The 27855-nt window shown below is 40.3% G+C and overlaps 1 protein-coding gene and 1 long non-coding RNA gene across 3 annotated transcripts in view; one reads left to right on the top strand and one right to left on the bottom strand.

Annotated features, from left to right (window-relative positions):
- LOC138735265 (uncharacterized) overlaps positions 1-15859 on the bottom strand; it is a 39295-nt gene extending 23436 nt beyond the window's left edge. For both annotated transcript variants that reach the window (XR_011339697.1, XR_011339696.1), the window contains exons 1-2: positions 15576-15859; positions 5094-5237 (exon numbers count right to left, since the gene is read on the bottom strand). This is a non-coding gene — a long non-coding RNA (uncharacterized lncRNA). The remainder of the gene's footprint in view (positions 1-5093; positions 5238-15575) is intronic.
- MTUS2 (microtubule associated scaffold protein 2) overlaps positions 1-27538 on the top strand; it is a 738607-nt gene extending 711069 nt beyond the window's left edge. Inside the window, exon 17 of the transcript XR_011339664.1 lies at positions 27220-27538. The gene's annotated coding sequence lies outside the window, so the exon portion shown is untranslated. The remainder of the gene's footprint in view (positions 1-27219) is intronic.
- The last annotated feature ends 317 nt before the right edge of the window (positions 27539-27855 follow it).

Below are 27855 nucleotides of genomic sequence, written 5' to 3'. Positions count from 1 at the left end.
TGTGCTGGCCTCTTCTCCCAAGTGACAGGGGACAGGACAAGAGGGAATGGCCTCAAGATCTGCCAGGGGAGGTTTAGGCTGGACATTAGGAAAAAATATTTCATGGAAAGGGTCATTGGGCACTGGAACAGGCTGCCCAGGGAGGTGGTGGAGTCACCTTCCCTGGAGGTTTTTAAGGGACGGGTGGATGAGGTGCTAAGGGACATGGTTTAGTGATTGACAGGAATGGTTGGACCGGATGATCCAGCGGGTCTTTTCCAACCTGATGATTCTATGATTCTATGACCCATGAGCAGCTGAGCTGGAGAGGGTGGGGGCGGGGCCAGTGGCAAGGGGCCGGGGCCCAATGAGCCGCAGGGGGCGGGGCAAATGGGCAGCAGAGCCTGGGGCCAGTGGGCAGGGGAGGGGGCCAATGGGCCGCAGGGGGCACGGGCAGCAGTGGGCGGGGCCAATTAGCAGAGGGTGAGACCAACGGGTAGCAGGGGGCGGGGCCAACAAGCGGCAGGGGCGGGACCAACGACCATCGGGGCGGGGCCAGCGCCCAGAGCCCCGCCCCCTCGGCCCCCGCCCCGCGCCGCCACCGCCCCGCGGCGTCGCTCCCGCCGAGCTGAGGCCGCTTTCCCGCTGTCGCCGCCCGAGGCCGTGTCTGACCCGACCGGAGAGGACCCGCGGCCGGCCCAGGTCCGGCCCGAGGCTCCGCGGGGAACGGGGAGGGTCAGTGCCCGCAGCGCCCGACACCGACCCGGGCAGCGCTTACCGGAGCCCCCGGCTGCATCCTCAGGCCTCGGCCCCTAGACCCCCCCGAGGGCTTCAGCGCGCAGGAACGGGAAAAACCCTTGGAAACAGGTGGGAAGGTGGGAGCGGGGCTGAGCAGCTGCTGGATTTCGGGATCTCTCCGGGCAGGTGAAAGAAGGACCTTGAGAAGCCCGAGGCTCCGAGACAGAAAAGTGCAGGAAGAGCGGTAGAAAGAGAGGTGGAAAATAGCTTCTTGCTCCTCTTGCCTGTACGTCAGCACCACCTGAAGATGAAACAGTCGTATTCTGTGATATTTTTATGGCTTTTATACTCTTCTAATGAGCAATCCTTATGTGACCTGAGATGACTTGCTCTGGGGTGCTGGAATTGGAAACAGCGTTGGAATGGCTACTCTTACTGCCTTCCAGTGTTGCCTCTGGAAATAGCAATCGATCTGATTAATAGTTACACATAGTTTTCATAGTTTTCCAGCCCAAACTGTACAAAGAATGGAAGGACCAGTGGAACTAGAGTTAGGTGAGCATCAACAACCTCATCTTGAAAAGGAATAGGGGCATAGAAAGACTTACACCCAGTGTACAGCCATGAGATAATATAAAGCAAGAAATGTATGGGAAGACCACTCTAATGTGACTATCTGTTCACTTTAGCATAAACTCCTCCACTACATATGGCAGAATAGCAATGTTACTTTAAAGCAAAAGTACCTGAAGCAGGATGCTGTATCTGTTCAGTCACGGCATTCTGTCTTGCTCTTCTCCAAACCACAAGCCTATCATCCAGAGAACAAAAGTTCTGGAGCTATGGAGCTATTATCAGTGGTGACTATTCACAGTATTATCCATAGGGACTGTGGTGGGTTGCAGTTAAACCATGACACCTTGGCTGGACACCCTGTGCCCACCAAGCTGCTCTATCTCGCCCCCTCCTCAGCTGGACAGGAGGAGAAAAATAAGGCAAAAGGCTCGTAGGTCAAGATAAGGACAGGGAGATCCCTTGGTAATTACTGCCATGGGGAAAACAGACTCTACTTGGGGAAATTGATTTTGATATTGCCAATAAAAATCAGAGTAGGGTAATGAGAAATAAACACAAATCTTAAAACTTCCCCCTGCTATTATAGTTAACATTACTATATAGCACATGGAAAAGAATAAAATCCTAAAGATTTAAAACAGTATCGGAAAAATTTTCCTTCACTTTTCAGAACCCTTCCTCTCATCTTGCTGCTGCGCGTGCACATCTGTCTCCATGTTACAGATGCCACAGAAATGTAGAATTGGAACCCCAGGCCAATAGACCGGCTTCTTGCCGCATCCCAGTATGAATCTTGTGCAACGTGATAATTTGTGTGACATGCTGGCAATAGGCAAATCTGTTTTGTCTTTGATGGTCCTACTAAAAAGAAGGAAAAATAAAATTGGTAAGAAAGCTAAAATTCAAGGAGAGCCAAGATGACCAGAGGCCAACTGGTTCACTCTGATTAGTGTTTGCACAATATGGAGAACATTAGATCTATACTATCAACTTCCCAAATAAAAGCATTTCTGAATCTGTCTAAATCATTACAATAATACTCAGGTTGCAGTGCAAAGTAGATGCTTCTGTAGTCTCTCATCAAATAGTCCAGAAATTAATACACTGAAACTGTACCACTTTATAAATATTTGCTGTTTCTCAGTTCCAGCTTAGTCTCACAGACAGGTGTAGCCTACAAACTCAAGCATATCAATGGTGTGAAGAAGAGCAGACATGGTAAAATGCAGCTTTTTAAAAGAGAGCACATTCAGTAATTGATAGCACATGTCCAATGTGCACAAGACTTCTCAAGGTTTCAAATGGGTACGAGCATCTTTCACATTTTTATATGTAACGGCATCAAGTTTCACTGTGGGCTGCTATATTGAGGCCATGCCTTTAGGCTGGCATGTTCATTTAATAGATGAGTCATTCAGAGTGGAAACAACATAACAGAAACATCCACAAACTAATGAATTGTGAAAGAACTATAACATTTTCTCCCTCGGGCTTCCACCTACTAAAGTGTCACAAATGAAGTTAATATCCCAAAAATGATGTAGCAAAAGAGGAATTAAACAGTAAATGACAGTCAGGTCTTTTACAAGTCAATTGCTTCTTTTAAATGTTTTTATTTGAAACAATACCAGTCAGTATAGTCACCTCAACAGAAAAAGACACTCCAGCCTTGATTTTTATAATTACTGCAACTACAGATGAGATCCCTCTGCGACATGGAAACCGCAAAACAGGTTTTTCTTGATTTATATCATCCTTCAGAATTTTAGGGGTTTTAAAACTAGGAAGAGCTCACCCCTTCCTTTTTTCCTCCTCCTGAAAGCTGTTTTGAAATATAAACAGATCAGATAAATAGCCAAACACTTGTCATGCAGTGAACTAGAGAGAAAGACTAGCCTGGCAAAAAATAAGTTGTGAGCAGCCTAACTCCCTGATCCCAAGCGACTGCAATAGCCTACAGAATCACAGCAGTTTAAAAACTACTTATAAATATATCTAAGCACCTATCTGAGCTTATATTCCTACACCTAATGTGCATGCTTGTCCAGTGCAGCTAGAGGAACCTATATTACAGTTGCTGATTTGTGTTTTGTATTTAGGAATGACTGCATAGCACTTTTAGGGCTAGATTTTATCTCCCACCCACTTAGAAAATAAAAATGCAAAGCTGAGTGTTGCAGAAAGGGATATTAAATAGAAGTCACTATTACTCACTTCCTTACCAGTCTAATTTCAAATCAGAATACTGCTTACATTAATCTTTTCAGCTCTAACTTGTACGCTTACACCAGGCCTTTGGAGTCTGGCCACAGACCTCTCAGGAATTTATCTACCAGGCATTTTCCGGCATTCTCCATATGTCCTCTCCCAGTGTTTTAGCAAGGATACTCTTTTAATTAATGCTTCCTTAGGTAACTGTTAAGTCATGGCATGACTGTACAGTGGAACCGAGTGCAGTGCAACTGGATTCTGTCAGTCAGGCTGCTACTCCTTTCCCCAGGACACACTATGGTTTTGTGACTCTAATCAGGTGCCCATAGGATTTATCTGTGTTAGCACAACGCGTCTGAGCTACTTATCCTTGCCTCACAATGGGGTGAAGGACTCTAAGAGGCATACAGTGGCCTGAACACTGCTGCTGCTCTCAGACATTAACCACAACCTCTCTGACAGACCATGTCCATCCAATTAATGCCACATTTGCTTTTGAATCAGTTCCTGAGCCACCACAGCTTTTAGCATGGCATGAGAAAATGAAGAGGTCTGTCAAAATCCTAATTTCACTGGAAGCAGCAGGCTGCTGGAACAGCTACCTCAGCTATGAAATCAGTTCATCAGACGAACACTCAGTCTCTCTGCTGCTCTTTACTACACAGTGTACACATACCCAGGGCCTCAAAATACCTTTAAGAAGGAGCTTTAAGAACTGCCAGCTGTTATCAGAACAGTTCCAAAGCAATACCAACCACCAGTGGGATTCAAAGAATAGAAAGAAGAAACAAAGGCACAAATTCTTTGTGGGTTTCAAGGTACCAGTATATTAAGAATATAATTTATTTTGTTGATAACAAGAATTTTTGCATTAGGAATCGCTGGCCTAAGCTATTTCAAAGACTAAATTAAAAGGAACCACTTCTGTACTTACAGTAAAACTTCTTTCATGCAAGTGTTTCCACTTGCATTGGCTAGTTGTGTACATCATTTAAATACCATGAAACTTGCAACAAAGTAGAACCAGTACAGTGGCTTAGCATGTTGTCATTATTGTTTTTTTTTAACCTATACAAGGATTAAAACTTTCCAGCTATGAATAATTTGTCAGTAATTACATAACTGTTTCTTATCTCCTGCAAAGTTGGATACAATGCCTGGCAGAACAGTTACATGTGTAGTGAAGAAATATGCCACCAGAGGTTAGTTATGACATTCTCTGAGTATACTCTGAGTGCAAAAAACCCTTTTTAAATGACAGACGAAAAATACTCAGTTCTAAATATTCAGAGAAGCAGGCTGACACACAGTGAGCCATAGATGGCCACTAAGTATTTCTCTAAAATAACTTACTTTTCTAAAAAGATACCTTAGCTGTTCTTATATGCAAGAAGTCACTGCTAAGTAAACTAAAGTAGTTGCACTCTGTTTCAAAATTTAAAATACTGCAAAATATAGAGCAATCCTCCTTCTTTTCACATTTTAGAAGAAGTTTTCATTAAACAATTAGACAGATCTTCAGAGAAATACTGACACATTTTACCGAGAACTATCACGTACCGTTTAATAAATTACACGTAAATTCTTACCAGAATGCCACTGCTTTTGAAGATGCCACATCTGTTGTTATCCTTAAGGTATGCATTCACATCCATCGTTAGTACTTTGCTTGCTTTGAACTCAAGCTTCAGAATGGATTTTTGACAAGCAACTTGCATCTACCAAAATGGTTTCTAGAAAGCAAATTTAAAAGCTGTAAACTGTGGAAAACAAACCAACAACCTGCAAACCACTGCAAGTGCAATGCAAACATAGTCGAATAAAATTTACTCTGAAATGTTCATCATATTATGCTGACTGTAGTATTACCACAGTTATAGCACCATACTTTTAAATCACTGGTTCACCTACAGAAAAACTACAAGAAATAAATTCCTCTTATCCTGTTACATCCCATATACCTTATCTCATTAAGGGTAGTCATTTTCCTAAAGGTGATTTGTTATAAAAAAGCAGGATAAAGGAATATTATTCTTAATTGTATTTAAGGTCTTCCAAAGACTAATTAAAATTGAAGTTCCATTATGCTAGACAGTGTATAAACACAGAACAGTAAAAGGTCCTGGATTACATAAAAACCAACAGTCGAAACAGATAAGACAGCATGGGGGAAAAGTTCACAAACGGCACCATTGTAGTAAATGTAACAGTGGTTTTATTTTGGGAGTGGCTTTTGGAGATACAGAGTAAGGAGAGCAGACTTAGGATGGGAAGAATATGAAGTAAGCAGGACTGAAGCAAAAGTAGAGATGGATGGAAAGAGAGTGGAACAGTCAGTCAATGAGCATAGTACCAAGAACAGCTAATTAAAGCTAGTGAATATTCTCCGAATGATCAAAGGTCCCTCAGCTTTTGGCTCTTTCTGTTGCTGCTAGTTACTCTCTGACTAGGTCCTTTCTTTACTGCTCCTAGGCTTAAAGCAGAAGAATTATAATGATTTTCAGACTTTTCCCCATCATCCCCTTCCCCCTGCCCCCCCCCCTTAATATCAATCAAGATCTCTCCCTCACCTGTTTTTAAGGTGAGGTAGCTTTGAAACAGGAATCATCTGAATATGCTCAACATTATCTTTATAGGATGAGCGCATGCAGAACATCCTTATTTGCAAGTAATTTGAGTTCTGACATGGTGATTTCAACTTTCATAATTCTCTCTCTTAGGTAACATGTACTGGACAAGATTGATTTATACAGCAGAAAAGCGAGGCAAGACACTGATCCATAAAACAGCAATTGAAAGTTTGGTCAGAGTTTTTAAAAAATTGTGTTTCATACTGAATAACAGTTAAGCTGAGATTTGGGGGCGAGACAGCTGCTCTCTCAGCTCTGGTGCATGCAGCCAGATGGAAATATTGTAACCATTCACAGCAAACTCTACTTGCTTTGATATTAACTGAATAGATTAGGCTTCTATCAGAAAGGAACATGCATTTTTATTGTCAAAACATTCATTTTTTATGTCCTTTAGCATAGATGGACATCAGTCTGTGTTAAGGGCAAGTTTGCCCACAAAGGCAAATCAAACCTGTGAAACTGAAATGGTATAACTTTTTATGGAGCTCTGTGGATGAGGGCAAATAAACCAGAATGAAGTCGGTTTCTTCTGGTGTAAGGTCTCCAGGACAAGTAGTTTATACAGGCTTAGCAACTGCAATGTAATTAAAAACAATTTATGGAATTCAGACAGCCCTCTGAGATTGTTTCCTTCTCTGAGGAAATAAGCTACCAATATATACAGTTTTATACTGATAAATATTCAGTAAATACTGAGTAAATACTGAAAATATAAAGCTCTATTCACTCTATGGGGAAAGACGGCTGCTACATTAATTATACCACTACAGATAAAGAAGCAAAACATCTGATAGAGAATTTAAGTGTCTCATATATTGCCCATTTATCTATTGCAAGATCACTGCAGTATTCCTAGTGCAGGCAAGGCTTTAAAGTACTAATTCTTAATTTTAAAAAATAATCCTTCCTGTGTAATTCCCAGAACTTCATCAACCTTTGAAATGTTAATGGAATTATTAGAGACAAACCAGACTTTGAATTTCTGCCAGATTCTGTCAGGAGTTCAGCTGACAAGAGTTTTCTGTGTGCCATTCAGGTGTCATTAGTTTTTTCATAACACATTTTTTCCTTTAAAAATATTTTTTTCAGCAACAATGCTGTCATTATTTTGTATCTTGGTAAAAACACTGGTAGAAACAAAGTGTGTGTTTTGGCTTGAAAAAGACACATAAAAGCTATTACTCCTCCTCAGCCAGACTACAGCTTTGCAAATTATCTCTGACTTGCCAATGACAATAACAGGCAAGTTGTTATCCAGCAAAATCCCTTTAGTTCAGCTGCACAGTAGTATTTCTACCACTACCTATACTTATTTGATTGTTTAAAATGGCATCTGCTAATTAAGGCTGCACTGTTAAAACAACCCAACCTTTTTGTTTAACCAGCATGTTCCCTTTCGGACACTAGGAGTGGTATCTCCCAAACAACTAAATTAAGACACTACAATCACCTGATAAAAGAAAAATGCATTTTTTTCCTTACTTAGGACTTGTTTTACAATAGCTTCCAAAACAGACTCAAGATAAATACATACATGCAGGACAACTTCAGGAATTCATTTAAGCTTAAGTTACAGTGTCTGAGTTTAGAAAATGTACCAGTTATGTTTCTCTAAACTAGGAAGACTATATGAAGTGTGAAGGCATGCTTAGGAAAATAAGACCCATACACCCAGAAATCTTTGGATTGACACCGAGCCTTTGACCACTTCTCTCTGGATGTGACAGTCCAGTCAATTCCTCATCCACTGAACAGTCCAGACACCAAATCCATCTCTCTTCAATTTATAGAGAAGGGTGCTGTGGAGGACCGTGACAAAGGCTTTGCAGAAGTCCAGAGAGATAACATTCATAGCTCTTCCTCTGTCCACTGAGGTATTCATGCCATCAGAGAAGACCATTAGGTTGGTCACGCAGGACTTGCCGTTGGTGAATTCATGCTGGCTGTCTCGAATCACCTCCCTGTCCTCCATGTGCCTTGGCATAGCTTCTAGGAGGATTCGTTCTGCGATCTTCTCAGGCATAGAGGTGAGGCTGATGGGCTGGTAGTTCCCAGGGTCCTCCTTCCTACCCTTTTTGAAAATGGGTGCAATGTTTCCTTTTTTTCCAGTCACCAGGGACTTCACCTGACTGCCATGACTTTTCAGATACCCTGCGGAGTGGCTTGGCAACTACATCAGCCAATTCCCTCAGGACTCTGGGACGCATCTCATCAGGTCCCATAGACTTACACATATTTAGGTTCCTCAGGTGGTCACGAATCTGATCTTTTAAAGTGGGAGGGACTTTGCTCCTGTCCCTGTCTTGAAGTATATCACTCGAGAGATGTGGGAAGAGAGGCTGCCAGAGAAGACTGAGGCAAAAAAGTTGTTACCTCAGACTTCTCCTTGTCTGTTGTTACCAGTTTGCCAATCTTGTTCATCAGGTGGGGTACACCTTCTCTGGCCTTCCTTTTGTGGCTGGCAAATCTCTGAGAAGCCCTTCTTGTTATTCTTTGCCACCCTTCCCAAGTTCTTCTTTAGTTATATCTTAGCCTTCTTGATCACATCCCTACACAACCGAGCAGCATCCCTGTGCTCTTCCCAGGATGCCTGTCCCTGCTTCCACTGCCTGTGCAATTCCTTCTTGCCCTTTAGTTTGACTGGCAGGTCTCCACACAGTTGTGCTGGTCTCTTGCCTTCCTTTGCCGGTTTCTTACAACTGGGGACTGAGCGCTCTTTCACTCCATGGAAAGCATCCTTAAGAACTGCCAGCTCTGTTCTGCTCCCTTGTCCCTGACGGCAGTCTCCCAAGGGGCCCTATTGAATAACTTCCTTGAAGAGCTGGAAGTTTGCTTTCCTAAAATGTAAGGTCCTGACTTTACTCTTTGTCTGACCCATTTCCCTCAATCTGCAGACTCCACCAGTCCCTAATTGCTGCAGCCCAGGCTGCCTCTGATCTTGGTGTCAGCCCATTTGTGCTGGTGACCATCAGGTCCAGTATCGCATCCCCTCTGGTAGGGCTCTTTATTACCTGGATTAAGAGTTATCCTCAATGCATTCCAGGAGTCTCCTGGATTTTCTATAGCTCACTGTGCTACGTCTCCAGCAGACGTCAGGGTGGTTGAAGTCCTCTAGCAGGATGAGAGCCTGCAAGCGCAATGCCTCCTGTAGCTGAAGTAAGAAGGCTTCATCAAAAGGGTTCCCTTGATCAGGTGGTCTGTAGAAGACACTGATCACAAGGTTCCCTTTGTTGCTCCAGTCCCTTTTTCCAGCTGGAACCAGGACCCGTAATCGAAAAAAACAAAACTGTGGCAATGAAATGAGCCATGGAGCCATGTATTAATACATTGGATCCATCTGTTTCTCCCAATGTCACTGCTCACAACTGGAAGAATAGAGGAAAAAAACAGTGCTCCACATTGCCTTACCAACCACCCCAAGGCCCTGACGTCTCTTGATCACTCTTGGACTATGTGTTGTAGCTTCGTCACTGCCCACATGGAGGAGCAGTGGGTAATAGCCTGAGTGCCATACCAGGTTAGGAAGCTTCCTAGTGATGTCCTCACTCAGGCCCCAGAAAGGCAGCAGATTCCCCAAGAGGAGGATCTGTCTAGCATACTGGACCCTTTGTTACCCGCAGAAGGGTACCTACAACTATAACCTGTCTTTTATTCCTTGTGGAGGTGGTTTGGGGGGGGGCTTTCTGACCCTGGAAACATCTCTGGTGTAGATGGACCAGCATCCACATCATCCATTGACTAGAACTCCACATCCAGAGCCTCATACTTGTTGTAGAGAGGCAATTAGGGAAGGTGAGGGGGGCAAGGAGGGGGTTCGCCTGCCACCCCGAGAGTGGACTTGCCTCCATTCACTCCTTTCCTTTAAGCTACTGCCTGGCACAGTGGAGGATACAGGATCCCCTTGATCTTGTTTTTTTCTGGTGGCTGTCTCTGTTCCTGTCTCCAGGAGGGCAGAGATGGTTTCACCAGTCTCTTTCTCAGCCTCCCTGATGCTCCTTAACCTTTCTACTTCATCCCACAGCTCTGCCACCAGCTCTGCATCACCCGCTTGGTCACACCTCACATCACTCTTCTTACAACTGCCACTCCTTACCAGTGAAAGGCTCTGGCACTCTCTGCAGCCTGAGACTGCATGTTTTCGTGGGAGCCTGTCTGCGTTGCCATGTCCATTCTGGCAAGTGCAGAGGACATATCCATTATTTATATAAAAAAAGACAAAGTAGTTATTTTTAATAAATTAAACTTGTTCTAATCTTAGGGATGGATCTGTGTTGCAAAATGAGGTACTTAAAAATTGGGCATTTTGTTTGCTAGTTGGTCAGCCTCAGTAAGAACCAAAAAAATTGAAAATAAAAATCAACAATACAGTCCCTGTAATAGTAGCATCCTTTCCTAAATAAATAGGAAGGACATACTTGTGCAGAAAATCTCGTTAAGCAAACATGATGCCTCCATATAGAAAGATTATCTCATTACAAATAGTTAACAAAGCACTGTAAGAACAGACAAAGCTAGAAGGTGGGAACATATATGACCGATGTCTCCAGGATTAAATGGCCTAGGAGAAATTACATCCACAGCAAGTTGCAATAAAGGCACTGTCTCTAAAAATGGAAGAGAGAAAAAGCAGTAGCAGAAACAGGTCAGACTAAAGTAAACATCCTCATTACCTGGTGTTTAGATGCAGAGGGCTGTGCCAAGACAGATACTGCTTAAGGAATCACATCAACAATCCACAGTAAACAAATTCCAGAAGCAGTCATGAAAAAAAAGTGCTAGAAGTTAGCAAAAAGACGTGTCTCTAAACATGGTGTGGTGGGTTCACGCTGGCTTGATGCCAGGTGCCCACAAAAGCCACTCTATCACTCCCCTTCTTGGCTGGACAGGATGGGGAGAAAATAAGAAGGAAGAAAACCTCATGGGTCAAGATAAAGGCAGTTTAATAAAGCAAAAGCTGCAAGCAGAAGCAAAGGAAAACGAAAGATCAATTGTCTACTTCCCATCAGCAGGTAATGGCCAGCCACTTCCCGGGAAGTCGGGCTTCAATACGCATAGTGGTTGCTCCAGAAGATGAATGTCATAATAATGAATGCCCTGACTCTCGTTTCCTTTATTGCTGAGAAGTTATCAAATGGTATGGAATGTCCCTTTGTTCACTTGGGGTCAGCTGTCCTGGCTGTGTCCCCTCCCAAGATCTTGCCTGCCCCTCAGCCTACTGGTGAAGGCGGAATGTTGGAGAGGCAGCCGTGATGCTGCACAAGTGCTGCTCAGCACCAGCCAGAACACTGGTGTGTTATCAGCACCTTTCTGGCTACCGAAGGGCCATGAGGGCTGCTATGAGGAAAATTAATTCCATCTCAGCCAGACACAATACACATGGTCTTTAACTAAACCAAAGCAGAGAGCATTTCATCCATCTACAAACCGTAACACTTTGCTCCTTAATTAAAGACTGTCTTCAAATGAACCACTTGTCCTTTTGAAGTATCTGGAGTCCCAATGCCAGGTCTCTAAATGACCGCTGTATTGACAGTGCTGCATAAAATGAAATTGAAGTCACTGATTATCCCTCTGTGCTGTGCTGATTGGAGTCCTTATTTGATACCATGTACAGTAAGATTGTATTCCATAACTTGGACTGTAATCCAAGGAAATGTATCCTCTTCCCGACCCAGAGAATATTCCTCTGTAGTTCTTTTCTTCTGCTGTGCTGCAGCCTCTACCACCTTTGGAAGATGTATGATACATCAGACTAACTGTTCTGGCCATCAGGTATTGTTAAACCAAGCTACCAGGAAGCTGTACTACCTGACATACACAATTACCCATTCCACAGTATAATAAAGAAGTTAATCTTCAAGGAACTACACGAGCTTTATCACCTTCCCTTGGTGAGCATTTCAGGAATGAGATATCCCTGTCTTGGAAGACCCTGAACGCCCCATAGCTGGATTGCTGATAAGGCAGAATAATCTTCTTCAAAAGTTTGGTTGATTGGTAACCAACCAGCTCAAGATGACAACATTAAAATGCTGGGATCCAAGAGCAGAGTATTTAAGCTGGATGTTGATGATCCAGGATTTCTGTGCCTGCTCTCAATAGAATGTCATGATGCTGGGAAGCAAAACCAGCATAGTTTGTTAGGTGGTATCCAGTCCTGCTATCATTGTGTAGCTTACCTTAGGGCTTAACATCAGCTATCACAGCTCTCGGGCATTCTTACACCATAAGCCCCAAGAACAAGGTAAGATACGTCTCTCAGACGTAAGGCACATACTTACAGCGGCATGGAATGTATCTCAAAAGGTATTACTTCTCCAAGATGGAATCTGCTGTCTGCTATGTGATTTTTTTTTAATTATCAAGAACTCTTAGTAATTGTTGCCCACATTTAATGTAACTTTCCAAATCATAGAATCATAGAATAGTTGGGGTTGGAAGGGACCTTAAAGATCATCTAGTTCCAACCCCCCTGCCATGGGCAGGGACATCCCACTAGATAAGGTTAACCAAGGCCCCATCCAACCTGGCCTTGAATACCTCTGGGGATGGGGCATCCACAACTTCCCTTGGCAACCTGTTCCAGTGTCTCACCACTCTCATGGTGAATAAATTCTTCCTAATATCTAGTCTCATCTGCCCTTCTCCAGTTTATACCAGTTCTTTGTCCTATCACCACAAGCCTTTATGAATAGTCCCTCTCCAGCTTTCTTGTAGCTGTTACAAGAAAGTAGCTTTCTATAGAAGCTGTTACTTCTAAATTATGCATGCATTACCAAAGGACATCTCTGTCCTTGCAAAATGGAAATCACTGTAGCTGAACTAGCAGAACACTCATAGCTACGTGCTGGAAAATAAAATAAAAATGTGGCTGAGAATAAAACTCAGCATTTAGGTTCTGTGCTGGTAAAGAAGTCCTCTTTTGAAATAGTAGTGCTAAAATGTTAGATAAGTATATAGAGCTCAAACTGTAATTAATGAATCCTCTCACAAATACAGGCATATCTATTTTAAATGTAAATGTTAAGTGGAAAATATTTATAGTTTAAGTTGCACCCTTTGCAACTTAGTTATCATAATTTAAAAAAGAAGAAACCTTTCAGTTCCTCCTCCAAATAAGTTATTTATCTGAACTATAGCTTGGGAGTCCCCAGTAGTCAGTCTGTTCTGAGATTCTCATCCCACTGAATGTCAGAGACCTATTATTTCAAGGATGGGATCTCAAAATCATTTAGTGATGACTTAACTGTATCTCACTAAAGATAAACCAACCTTTATTCCCACTCAGGTCAGCTTATTGACTTCAGGGAAAACACATTTAGAAAGCAGAACTGAATACTTTCAGAAATTCCACCCATAAGATAGAAAGGAAAAACAACAAACAGAAACTAATATAAATCACTTGAGACTTCTCAATGCATGACAAATCGTGTATTTTTATACATTTGTGTGCATTATAAGTAACTGAAATTACTTTTAACTGTTCATTGAAATAATATAATCTTAAATACCTTACCTTCTTACTCTTCAATTACAGGACTATTTATTCCTTGAGGAAAACCTAGTTTTGTCCATGTACAGAAGGTTGTGCTAGGAACAACAATAGTTCTGCTGAAAGACTCAGAAGAAAAACACACCTGTTGATCTCAGTATACATACTATAGGACATCATTATTATTGAATAATACTGAACTTGCTTTATGTTTAACTCTTGTCCCACTTCGGGTTTTGTGGAGCTGTGTTAAATAACAGTTTGTCTTCATGTACTGCCAGAAGCCATTCTCACCATCAAGAAAATATATTCAGCTTATGAATATCATTCTTTAAATATATTAAAGTAAGTTGCATCAAGCCCTCAGTTTTTATAATTATGTAGCATTTATGAAAAAGCATTTTGAAATTGGTGGACGCTATTCATTGCATTCATAGTGCAAAATAAAACCAGAAAAAATAAGAAGTATCTTCAGAATTGATTCTCTTTTGATTTCATTTAAACACTTTTCAACTTTTAGAACTTCACTGAAGCAACAGGCTCATTTTCATTGCTGTGCCTGTTTGGAGTACCCTACTAACAGTTCAAAAGATTTTATTAACTAGCTTGTAGTTTTTAATTATCCATTAAGCTTATAAAGCATTTATTTAAAACAGCATCTTCACATTTTCTTTAAGTATAAGGAGACTAAAGTAAAGGCTTACACAAAAAAAACCCTGTTCTCTCTAAATCGCTTAAGTTCACAAGAATCAGTACTGTAATAGGATGGCATTAATATAAAGCGTGCACAAAAACACACTGAACAGGAGTCTCTGTTTCTGGACCCAAAAGATACAAAAGTATTAAACTTTTTCATTCTGTAGGATTTTTGGCAAGGCAAATGGTAAGATCACATACACATCTATAAAGATATATTTTTATACATGCAAGCGATCCCATAATCTAGCAAGAAAGCAGGCAGGTTTCACAAAAAGTTTCCAAATTTGGGTGCACCACCGAAGAGGCTGACAAACTGTACTTAGGCTTTCTGGTAAGAAGCAATCTGCTCAGGTTTTTTTTTTCAAATTGTCACTTTTGACTGCTGGTTGGAATACCAAACCCATAACCAGTGAGAGAACCCCTGCACTTTGCAATAAGAGCACAGGAAAATAAATTCAAATACCTGTTTAAATATTGATAATTGTTTTATTATTCTACTGCTAACACTTTTTATTGAATGTACATTGCATACAGCTCCCACGCAGAATATGACTATAAACCAACTTCTGCTGTGAGGTCATTATTATGTTATAAAAATAGTGGAATGTCTAGAAAAAAATAAACACAACATACCATTCATGAAACAACCATTCATCTAAAATTAAATCCTTATCCAGTGTTACCATGTGAAGATTTAAGGATCTGTTTTTGAAAAAAAATCTAAATCTGACTGGCAGAAAATTCAAAAGCTGATGTTTTTCAATACAAAATGTGAAGATATTCCAAGTGGTGAAAACCTGACTGTGAAAACCTGTCTTTTTTATTTCCCCTCAATGATTTGGGACTTAATTATTAATACATCCAAAACAACAACTCTGCCTTAGCAAAATATTGAATTCAGAACATAAAGAAACACATCAGAAAACTCTGAAAACAGAACGCGTAGCAAAAGGGAATTGTGTCATTATAATCATCATAATCTCCATCCTCAGCAGGTATTCAGGAGATAATTAATTGTTTTAAAGAATTCCCATACAACGATTTTCTTCCACACATCTCATAACTATAACTCATAACATGCTACTGTATGTGCCTTTTCATTTCAAGATACTTTATGTGTCAGATGACCAATACAAAGACTGACAGGCTGTGACCTGGCACTGCATGTATGCCAATTTAAATGAAATGCCAGTCTACCAAATTCCAAATAAGTATAATTATATAAATACCAAAGAAAAAGCACTTACTTGAACTTGACAAAGCACCTCTTGGCTGCATCGGTGCTGTTTCCCCAAATGAAGACTCTTCCTTGCAAACAAGTGAGCTTTCTTCAGATCATTATTCTGTGACACAGGCTCCTCCAAATGGCAGAATGAATGTATTGCCATTAGTGAAAATTTACAGACAACCTGAAGACACAGATTAAACTGAAAGCAAGAAATAACAGAAGCTTTATTTTGTGTAAACTTACTGAGAAGACTTCACTTGGTTTTCAAGAATTTGTTCTTTGTCAATAGCATTTAAAAACCCACAGAGGATACACACACTTATCAATAAAGTAAGTATAAATGACTTAATTAAACCAGTTCATTTGACCAGAAATGCCCAGGTAAAGAACTTCCATTTAATGCTAATGTGGAGCACCATTTAAATAAATTTTACAACTGTTTCTTTGACAGTAGGTACACTGCAAATTTTTCACCAAAGCAACTATAATGACACATGTACTTTTGCAGAACATTTACTTGTAACTTAGAATTATCTTCAAGTAGTTCAGCTTATTCCTTCCACTGTGAATTATTTTGTAATTGCAAATACTGACTGACATCTACCATTGTAACGCTGATGTATTCAGCCTTAGAAGATTGCTCTCAAGTTCCGTACAATTTTTTTCTGATTTTACAGAAGTATATAGTATCTTACTTCGTGTGCTTATTTGAGGAAAAGATTATTTGTTTCTAAGATTCTAGACACAAAATTGGATGAACATGTAAGAGTGCAGTTCAAAGAGAAATGACCCTCCTGCTGCAGAGGTGGAGTCATACACTGTGCCATATCAAGAAACTAACTTGGGCTAAAAATTCCTGCTTATCAGACACTCGTCTTGAAGTCAGGACTGATTTTCTGATCCAAGTCACTGCATGATGACTGTGCCAATACAACAGGAGGGAAAATGAGGAAACAAGAGCAGGTAACTAATTGCAACTACAAATGTCAGCACTTCCGAAACTACTGTTGTCACCTAAGTGTAAATTGCAAGGTAGATCACAGCTTTGCCACTGCAAGCAGCATAGGAAAGAGAACACTCAAAGAGATAGCAATAGGTACAAATTTTATCCAAACACAGGAAGGAAAACCATATGAATTCCCCATACATCTTATTGAGAAGGATCATACTACTGTTAATCAAAATACAATTTCTTAAATAATGATAAAGACTTCATCTCAATATTCATTTAACATGTATTGTTTATTAAATTTAACACATCGTATTTTGACATCTACGCATATTCAGACTCTACATAGTATATTCTAACAACGGGGGCTTTGTTGTTTTCTTTTGGGGACAGGGGTGGTTTGTTTTTTAAATACAAGAATGCACTCTCACATTCTGACTCCTTGCTTCGGGAAGTCAACTGTATGCTAGGAAGGAATTCCTATGTGAGAAATTCAGTCTTATATAAAACTGTATGCAAGGAATTCGGAGCAACACACAAAAAAGCATGGGTGTATTTCTCTTACGTTTTTAAACTTAAGTCAAATTTGCAACTCTGTGCTACAATATGATGCACTAGGCAAAATAGTTGCAATAACTCACTAAGGCTTGGCTCATTCAATTAATATTTTGTTAATAAATATCTATTTGCATAATATCGGTGTGATAATCATAAAATCATTCCAGTTTGAACAGTCCTCAGGGGTTATCTAGTTCAACCTCCTGCTCAAAGCAGCATTAATATGTGAACTCATTAATGATACAGATTGCACTCTTAACCTTCCAGACCACTAATCACATGTAATCCTTAATCAAATGCACTCAACTGCCTTTGATAAGATTACTTATCTGCAGAAGGATTTGTAGAACCACTAACCTGCCATACATTATTCCTAAGCCTGGCACATTATAGTGCTTCCAAGCTATCCCTGTAACCGGTATCACACTTCAATTTAACTTTAAACATCTTTTAAGTAGGCAATGTTTTGTCAGCAATTTCAAAAGTGGGCCTGCTGTACAGGAGTGGATTTTAGTATATAGGAATAGAATCAAAGAATCAGAAAGGTTTGGATTGGAAGGTACCATGAAAGCCATCTAGTCCAATCCCCCTGCAGCGAGCAGGGACATCATCTAGATAAGGTTGCTCAGAGCTCCATCCAACCTGACCCTGAATGTTTCCAGGGATGGGGCATCTACCACCTCTCTGGGCAATCTGTGCCAGTGCTTCACCACCGTCAGTGAAAAAATATTTCTTCCTAATATCTACTCTAAACTCCTCTTTTAGTTCAAAACCATTACGCCTTGTCCTGTTAGTACAGGCGCTGCTAAAAAGTTTTTCCCCCATCTTTCTTATAAGCCCCCTTTAAGTATTGAAAGGCAACAATAAGGTCTCCTTGGAGTCTTCTCTAAGCTGAAGAATCCCAACTCTCTCAGGCTGTCTTCACAGGGGAGGTGCTCCAGGCCACTGATGATTTTTGTGGCCCTCCTCTGGACCTGCTCCAACAGGTCCATGTCTTTCCTGTCTAGAGCTGGACACAGTATTCCAGGTGTGGTCTCAACAGAGAAAAAGATAAAGTGGAGAGTGATAAACCAGTAAGCAAGGCAGGAAGCGCAGAGCTGGCTCCCAGTTTAAAGTGTGTTTCACAGGTTGATGAACATAGGACAGAGGTCCTACTCTGAGAGATACCTATAAAACCAGGGAAATCAACATCATTGGCACCAACAGGCTCTTAATCCTCAATGCCAGTGACTGAACTTCAGCAGAATAAGTTTGGGAACCTCTGCTTTAGTACTGTGGTTTTATTTTGAATCTCCAGTTTTGCTCTGATAAATACAAATCCAAAACAGAGTTCCTTGGGTTTATACCTTTTCTTTCAAGCATGAAGAAGTTATTTAATATGGCACAGCATTGAAAAAAATCACTGAAAATATCCAAATGTAAAAAGAAAAAAAAGTTGAAATGTTTTATAAACCCATGATTACCCAACAACACAAGCTGAATTACAAAATAATTTTGCCTTATATTAATTCATTAGAATCATAGAATCACCAGGTTGGAAAGGACCCACTGGATCATTGAGTCCAACCATTCCCGTCAATCAATTAATTAATTAATGTCCCTCTGGTCTGAAGCATGAAATACAGAAGCAGTTTATGTGCGCTGTGTGGTGATACATGAACTCTGCCACACTAACTAAATAGAACAGGAAAAACTCATCTTCTAAATAATCAATTTATTTAAACTTTTATTACCTGCTACTGTAAATAACTTCAGATATTAATACAACTTAATTAAAATAAGTGTATTTAACACAACTGAAAGAGAACATAATATTTTTATTTACTTTGTTCATTTATTAGAATTTCATGGTCATTTTTGTTTACTGTGGATGCCTTTCTGCAAACCATAAAAATGCTTTTGAAGTGATAACAGCAACAACAGCAACAAGAAATAAATAGCAGCAAGATATATAGAAAGAAATAAATTGACTTTAGCAGCTTTGATAACCTTGCTCTTAGGCCCATCTGAAAGGCATTTTTAAACACCAGTATTTTAAAAAATACACTGAAAACCTTTTAAATTCTAAAGTTCAAGACATTATTTACATGCCTTCCCAAAGCATTTATTAACCACTGGCATATGCCAGGTTGCATGATGGCCTGTCTTTATTTGACCCAATACACTAGCTCTTAAAGTACAGGGCACTCCAAGAACTGTACTCTTAATTATCCACAAAAAGAGTTAAGTTTAGACCTCTCAAACTTTCCTACCACGGTATAAGTGGCAGAATTTAGGTGTCACATGATGGTGCGTGTGCCTCAACCACACAATCATGAAAAGGATGTACATGGCTGAAAGATGCAGGGAGGAAGCAGCAAGAGACAGGAATTGAGCAAACAATTCTAAAGCCAAAAATGGGAGATTAAATGGATACAAAATCTGAAAGAATATCTTCACCAGCGACACCTCCATCTTAGATTTTTATAGGGTTTTTCCAAGAAATTGTACTATTTATCTGAGTAATTGATTCTACTAAATATTTAAGTTCCCTTTTTATACCAAACTATATTGCTTCTGCATTTTACAAAATGAAATTTTACTAAAGAATACTTGTTTGCAACAAAACTAACTGCATTTCTATGCTTGTGGAACCTTGTATAGTATTTGGCATTCTATTGAGACAGGAAGCTCAATACTCCACTACCAAGTAACAAGTCACTGTCATGGCACCTTGTCTGAGGGAAGAGTGAAAAATTTGCAAAATGCTCTTTTGATATCTTACAGAGACAAATACACCCAAACCATGGTAGGTGCTGCTGCCATAGAAAAAGCAGATGGTTGGGTTTGAGTTTTGGCCAAGGTGCAAAAATACTTTCCTGACAACTTTGGAAAAAAAGAGAAACGGAGGAAAAGGGGAAGAAAGGTGGAGGGGGAAGGGGTAAAAAGAGGAGTTGCTAGTCATACCATATAGTATAGAGAGAACGACATCGGTATACAGATGTGATAAGATCAGCACACCCCAAAACCATCTGCATTAACACACTACAGCTTAGATGAAAACTACCCATGTAGCTAGTTAGTAACACTTCTGATATGAGGAAAAAGCGCTGTCAGACTGAAAAGGACAACTACAGCCTTTTCCTTCTGTTCTAAAGGCAAAGGTAGAAATACTGCTTTATGTAGAACAATTACTGAACATTATCTCAGCTTTGGACCATATTATCTCTAATTTTAAAGTACAAAGAAAGGTTGAGAGATTGACAGGGAACAGGACAAAAAATTAGGTGTATTTAACAGGCCAGTAGGTTGCAACACATGAAAATGAGAGGGTTGATAAATTTACATCAGCAAACAAGAAGGTACTAACATTTGGTTTCATCTAGAAGCCAAACTATTGATATTTTATGCTCCAGGGAAGAAAAGTAATAGGTTTTTTTGTTACCACCACCATCTCCCACCCCATCATCCCCTCTAAACACAGGACCTAAGAATTATAGAAAAAAATGCTCTACAAACAGTTTGGGGATTTTTTCCTGAAATTTATTTATTTATTTAGAAAAGTATAACAGTCTCCAGGCCCAAAATGTTTGCTTTTTGAGGGTGAAGAAACACATGTATTCTTACAGCAACCAACACAACAAAACTCAATCATGATGTAGCCTTTCAGCATCACCACAAAATAAAACCTGACATATAAAAATACCTATGTCCTACACTTCATAAAGGTAATTATTTTCTTTGATTAACCCTACCTAAGGAATGAATTCATACCATCAGATTTACTAGCTGTTTTACAAATACACTTAAACACCAAGCCTGAAACTACATTTTCAGCCATTAAAAAACCAACACAGGGTAATTCAAAAAGGAGAGATTTTGCCCAGGTTAAGAGGAATATTTAAGTTCACACAGAGTTAGTGCCACTGAGTTTAATAAACTATCTAGGCTCATGCAATTCTGTGAAAAATCAGGGAAGCATGCAATTATGTTGGCAATTCAAGAGAGATGAGATGAGACAAGCATTTTTAAACTCTTCAGAATAATCATAGAATCACCAGGTTGGAAGAGACCCACCGGATCATCGAGTCCAACCATTCCCACCAATCTCTAAACCATGCCCCTCAGTACCTCATCCACCCGCACCTTAAACACCTCCAAGGAATGCGAGTCAACCACCTCCCTGGGCAGACCGTTCCATTGCCTAATGACCCCTTCAGAATAACCATAAGTCTGTCTTTGCATTTATACAGCACTTGTTAGAAAGAGAGGCCAGTAACTGAAGCCTCTGTTCATGCAGTGTCAGAGGTTCTAGCAGCACTAGCATCCTTCTACAGGGCTTTTTTGCTAAATGAGCTTAGAGAGTACAAAATAATCCCAGACTAAATAAGGAAGGACCACAAGATAATGGTGGTAAAACTTAGCTCAAGTGTCTACAAGTACTGGAGGGAAAAGTCTCTAATGAATAGCTAACAATATGCCAGAGACCTAACGAATCACCTTACTGATAAACTGTGTTTGAGTTCTGCCATAAGGCAACCACTTAAAATTATAATGACAACTAAGCAAAAAAAACCCAACTCCTTGGAAATCTCAGACTTCTACACAGAAGAACAGAAAGCCTGATTGAAAGCCAAAGAAAAACAAGAGTCAAATATAACCTGCCTTTAAAGATCAATTAAAAAAAAAAACCCACGGTATGAGATCAGAAACAATCATCATATTTGGGCATCCAATATTATCCATAATTTGTTCACTAAATTTCATGAACACTTTGCTTGCTCTTGTCCTTTTTATTTTGTATGTCATTAACCAATATATCTCCAAACTTCCCCATCATTTTTTTGAAGTCTTTACCATCATAATCAAGCTAGCCAAGATAGACAGGTAGATGAGGTGCTCAGAGATACAGTTTAGTAGTGGACAGATACGGTTGGACTCTCTGATCTCAAAGGTCTTTTCCAAATCAAGAATTCTATGATTTGCCATTACGGAGACATGAATTTGTTTGACTGTTGTTACGTCATCTTGTTCTGGGTCCAATTCAATTTCTTCCATCACCATTTAAATGTATTTTCTATTTACACTGACTTGCGGCAGTGGAACATCATGATGCCACAGGAATGTAAACTAAGTATTGGAAGAATCCTAAGGACACAAGTGCACGACACAGCAACCATGATCATATCAAATATCACCCATCTTTACATGGATTTCTGAAGCTGCTTCACTGATGGTTTCCCACTAGAAATATTCCTGAAAATAATTAATCTCTGAAAACCCAAACGCTACCTGTTTTGGCTCTTGTTCCCTGCTGGAATGAAGTCAGAAGCCTACAGGTTGTAGGACAGGGAGGTAAAGTAACTCAAAGAACAGGATGAAAACTATGGAAAAATATTTTGAAGGGTAGCTGCAATTCTCAAACGGAAATCTTTGCAAATCTTTGCAATGATTTCTCAGAACACTACATCAGGCCTAAAGAGTTCAGATTCTCTCTTTGCTACAGAGCAAAGAACATGTTCCTGTTAAGGGTGACAAATAAAATAAAAAATAAGAAGGCAACAAAAAAAGAAAATAAATATGCACCTGTATCTCAGAGCAGTGAATGCATTTCTCCTGCTCTGACAAGGCTGCAGACACTATAACAGGGAAACAATATGGCATTTATTTTCAAAACTATAGGGGGAGAACAAAAGTCAAAAATATCTCATAAGAGGTTTTTACTTGAAGAGGAAGGTCTTAAAACAAGTAGCAGCTGATAAAAACTGGCCTCACATTTCCACTACTAATTTTATAACCTCTCTCACAAAAAAAGGGTTTCCCTCTCTTTGGCTAAAATACTGCAATGCAATAGCAGGATACTACACGTATCCATTAAAATCAGTAATGTTAGTGGTTTGTGGACTTCAAATTAGTTATGAAATGCACAAAAGTTTGCAATCACAGTAATCTTGACTATATATACACAAAAATTATCTAAATTGAGATTATTGTGACTAAGCCTTCTTATGGTATAGATTTAGCAACAGAACACTAATTTATTTAAGCATTAAACAGGGAAAACGAGGTATACATATAAGTAGTTACTGTATTCTTCTTACAGTTTCAAAATGGTACTTTCCAAGTATAAAGAATGAAAGCCAAGCAACCATAAAACCTGAGATACAAAACCTTCAGAGAAAAGTTTCCAGTTGATACCTCCCACTCCATATTCAGTTTGTCAAAGGACCATCATGCAGCAACAATCTGGTTAGAAGTAAGCAGCCAATGGGTGTGTAATTTGCATGCGAAAATATTTTTAGAAGACACATACGAATAACATATGTTCTCAGCCAGAGTACAGTCTTCTAAATATATGCCCTGAATATTATTTCCCCAACATTTATATTTACGTTGCAGATGATAATTCCCGATACCAATATGTTACTCTCCCAAAACAACATACACATAAAGCCTCAAATAACACTAATTTTAGAGTTCATCTTGGGGGCTGGGAGGAGCCTTTATATGATTAATTTTTCTTCTCCAAAACTGAATATATTAATAGAAAAGGAAAAGAGGACTTTTTTCCTGTTACAGTACATGCTTGATGTACATCCCAAAAGGCTTCAGTCATACAAAATGCCCATTCCAGATATGCCTTTTAGAAATATTATAAGTTTAAGTGAACTGATATTTAAACTGTTTTAAAGTCTTTACTGCTGATGTAATCACAAAGTTGACAAATTATTCTTGAAAACAGAGTGCAACAAGAGGATACCCCGCTTCAGAAAGTTAAATCAGGTATGTGTGTTTACTTGCCTGAGCCAAAGCAGCTTCAAAAATTGCATCAGAGAACTCTGATACAAACTCTTCCTATACTGAGAAAATATAGCTTAAAAAGGTAAAGATGGAAGTCTTTTAAGCCAGCAGTATGCCTAGGTGACCAAGAAAGCTGAGAGCATCTTGGCTTGTATCAGAAACGGCGTGGCCAGCAGGTCCAGGGAGGTTATTCTGCCCCTGTACTCGGCACTGGTGAGACCACACATTGAATACTGTGTTCAGTTCTGGGCCCCTCACCACAAGGAGGATGTTGAGGCTCTGGAGCGAGTCCAGAGAAGAGCAACAAAGCTGGTGAAGGGGCTGGAGAACAGGCCTTACCCTCAAGTGCCTGAGGGAGCTGGCATTGTTTAGCCTGGAGAAGAGGAGGCTGAGGGGAGACCTTATCGCTCTCTACAACTACCTAAAAGGAGGTTGTAGAGAGGTGGGTGTTGGTCTCTTCTCCCAAGCGACAGGGGACAGGACAAGGGGGAATGGCCTCAATCTATGTCAGGGAAAGTTCAGATTAGACATCAGGAAAAACTTTTTCACAGAAAGTGGTATCGGGCACTGGAAATGGCTGCCCAGGGAGGTGGTTGAGTCAGCATCCCTGGAGGTAAAAGGCAGGTAAACAAAATGCTTAGGGTTATGATTTAGTAGCAGACAGGTACGGTTGTAGTTGATGATCCCAAAGGTCTTTTCCATCCTAATGACTCTATGATTCTAACTCAATAAAACCAGAAATAAGCAATGTGATCATACATTGTTAGTTATAGCTAAACCAAATCTAGTCAAACCTACACAATGCGTTGGAGGAAACATTTGAGCAAATTGCAGTCAAACTAGATCCCAAAGTCACTAGATCCCAGTTCACATCTGGAACACCCAAACCAATTCCTGGTGACTCTGGAGTTCACACCATGTAGTAACTACTACTTTAGGACTAATTTTTTCAGGCCAAATAAAGTTCAAATGAAGTATTGTGGGATGAAAAAATTCAGTTTCTTTTCTTTGTCGACATGCAAACTCTCTTCTTCATACACATGGAAAAACTCAGGTCTGCATTCTTTTGTTGACTCAAGCTTTCCTTTATTCAACTTGAATGTCAGAGAGGAAAAAGGATAAATACCATTAAATTACACTGTGATACTTAACAGTATATGGAAAATACCTGAAATCAAGTATGGTTTGGGTTGGAAGGGACCTTCAAAGGTCATACAGTACAGCCCCTCTGCAGTGAGAGGGGAAATCTTCAACCAGATCTGGTTGCTCAGAGCCCCAACCAATCTGACCTTGAAAGTTTCCAGGGATGGGGCTTTTATCACCTCTCTGGTCAACCTGTGCCAGTGGTTCACCACCCCCATTGTAAAAATTTCTTCCTTATATCTGGTCTTAATCTCCCTTCTTCTAGTTTAAAACCATCACCCCTTGTCCTATCGCCACAAGCCCTACTAAAAAGTATGTCCGCCAATATAAGTTAACTTATAAAAAAAAGCTTGGAAGGAGGAAGGTGGGAGACAAACCAGGAAATGAAGGCATTATGTAGCTTTAAAAATCTCAAGAGCATCATCAGAAATTCTAATAGATCTGAGAACTGGAATCTATACGGAAGCTTTTTAAAAGTCAGTCCACCCTAACAAGCCTGAAAGAGAACAAGCACACATACGCAAGCAAACACGTTTTACCACATCATCTGTTATGCAGCGTACGCTTGAAACAAAAGCTTATTCTTGGTGGAAGCCTCAAAAAAAACCAATGGACCTTAGTCACCCCTGGAAAAAGTAAAAATTTAAACTACAATGAAAACAAGCTAAAAAATACTGAAATTAATAAACAGAGCATTTATTAATTTGCATACCTCCACACACCGTATTTTAACCATGCTACTAGGACTAAAACCACAATACTCAGTGTCCTAAAATGCCACAAGACAAATCATTGCATACATAGAACTATCTAATGAAACTACTCAACAACTTTATTCACCGGCTGCATTATTTGACCAGCTTTAACTGGTCAAATAGAGCAACTGAAAAGGAGATTACATACACACCCTGCATTTGATATGTATGTAGAAACACCACTCTCAACAGCTGTAGAGCCAGTCAGTTCCTTCTGATGCTTAACATATCCCAAAGCTCTTCACACTCCTGGTCAAAGTACACAGGAAAAATACCATTTCCACTAATGAATCAAACCCCAACATCCATCTAAAAAAGTACTCACAAAACTGTTACCAAATTTCACTATTATCTTTCTCCACTCAGACAAACAACTTCTTCCAGTACCCTCAAACATTAAATCAAACTTCAAAACACTGCTGTACAAATTAAAGGAACGCCTATAGCAAAAAGCCAGAGTAAAGATGTCACAATGGAGCCAGGACACTAACAGATGATTTCACGATGTAAATCACACAACGCTAAACACTTTTTAAAACGGCAACCAAGAGTACAGTGTCAGCAAAGCAGAGGCAGGCAGTAAAAAGGCATTTTTCATGCTATCACTAGAAAAATGTCCTGGCTCATTCCATCCTCCAGCCCCAGGGCCTTGCAGGCTCTGTCTATGCTGACAGCCTTCTTGACGCAACTGAAGCAGAACATTGACCTAAATGCTGCTGCTGTTGAGCTCCTTGCAGCCCACGCTCAAGGAAATGGAGCCAATGTGGATTCAAAGTCAGCTCCAAATACTCGAGCTACTTCTGCTGATGCAGAAACGCTCATTGAGACCAAGAGCCCCATATCACTTCAACCTCTTGTGAGAAACACTCATTCACTGGTAAAATATTGAAAAGGACAAAGTCTTCAAAGCAAAGACAACAATATTTTTATTTTATGATTCAGTGCCAAATTGGATGCCCTTCTAATAAAAAAGGCACACCATCTTACAAAAGCAGTGGCTATACAGACTAGTTTTAGACAAAGAACCATGTAAGTCCTAAAGAATGTTTATTTGTTTAGGTTATCCAACCACATCTGAAGACATCCTTCAGATTATCTCCTGCCCCAAGACAAATACATCTCGCAAGTCAATTAGGCACATCAATAAATTCTTGCAGCCCTAAGACAGGTTACCTCTTGACCTACAACAGCTACATCTTACAAGACAATTAAGCATATCAATAAATTCTTACAACTCTAAGAGAGCATTTATTCTTTCAGGTTATTCACCAACATCTGGAGATTGCCTGCATATTATCTCTTGATACAAGACAGATTCATATTATAAGATAATTCAACATACAAACCAGCCGCAGCATCCATCCACTTGGTAGAAGCAGAACAGGCAAAACTGGCACCTCGGTGCTCAGAGAGAAAGACAAGACCTGAGGCGCCGAACCTCGGACAAGGTTAAACCGCACCTCGGGTGTGGTTTTAAGAATTAAAATTCATAGAATCATAGACTCATAGAATAGTTTGGGTTGGAAGGAACCGTAAAGATCATCCAGTTCCAATTCCCCCACCATGGGCAGGGACACCTCCCACCAGACCAGGCTGCCCAAGGCCCCATCCAACCTGGCCTTGAACACCTCCAGGAATGGGGCAGCCACAGCTTCCCTGGGCAACCTGTGCCAGTGCCTCACCACTCACATAGTGAAGAAATTCTTCCTTATGTCTAGTCTAAATCTGCTCCTCTCCGCTTTATAGCCATTGCCCCATGTCCTATCACTACAAGCCTTTCTGAACAGCCCCTCTCCAGCTTTCTCGCAGCCCCTTCAGTTACTGGAAGGTCACTATAAGGTCTCCTCAGAGCCTTCTCTTCTGGGGGCTGAAAAACCCCAACTCTCTCAGCCTGTCCTCATATGGAAGGTGCTCGAGCCCTCGGATCATCTTTGTAGCCTCCTCCGGACCCGCTCCAACAGCTCCACATCCTTCTTATGCTGAGGATTCCAGGCCTGGACCCATACTCCAGATGCGGGCTCACAGGAGAGGAACAGAGGGGCAGAACCACCCCCCTCGCCCCGCAGGAGTTCGCTGACTCCCGGGTTTCCCGCCCCCTCCCTCAGGCGCTCGGT

Source organism: Phaenicophaeus curvirostris, chromosome 1 (assembly GCF_032191515.1).
Source record: "Phaenicophaeus curvirostris isolate KB17595 chromosome 1, BPBGC_Pcur_1.0, whole genome shotgun sequence".
NCBI classification, from domain to species: Eukaryota; Metazoa; Chordata; class Aves; order Cuculiformes; family Cuculidae; genus Phaenicophaeus; species Phaenicophaeus curvirostris.
This window is presented reverse-complemented; position numbering and strand designations above follow the sequence as displayed.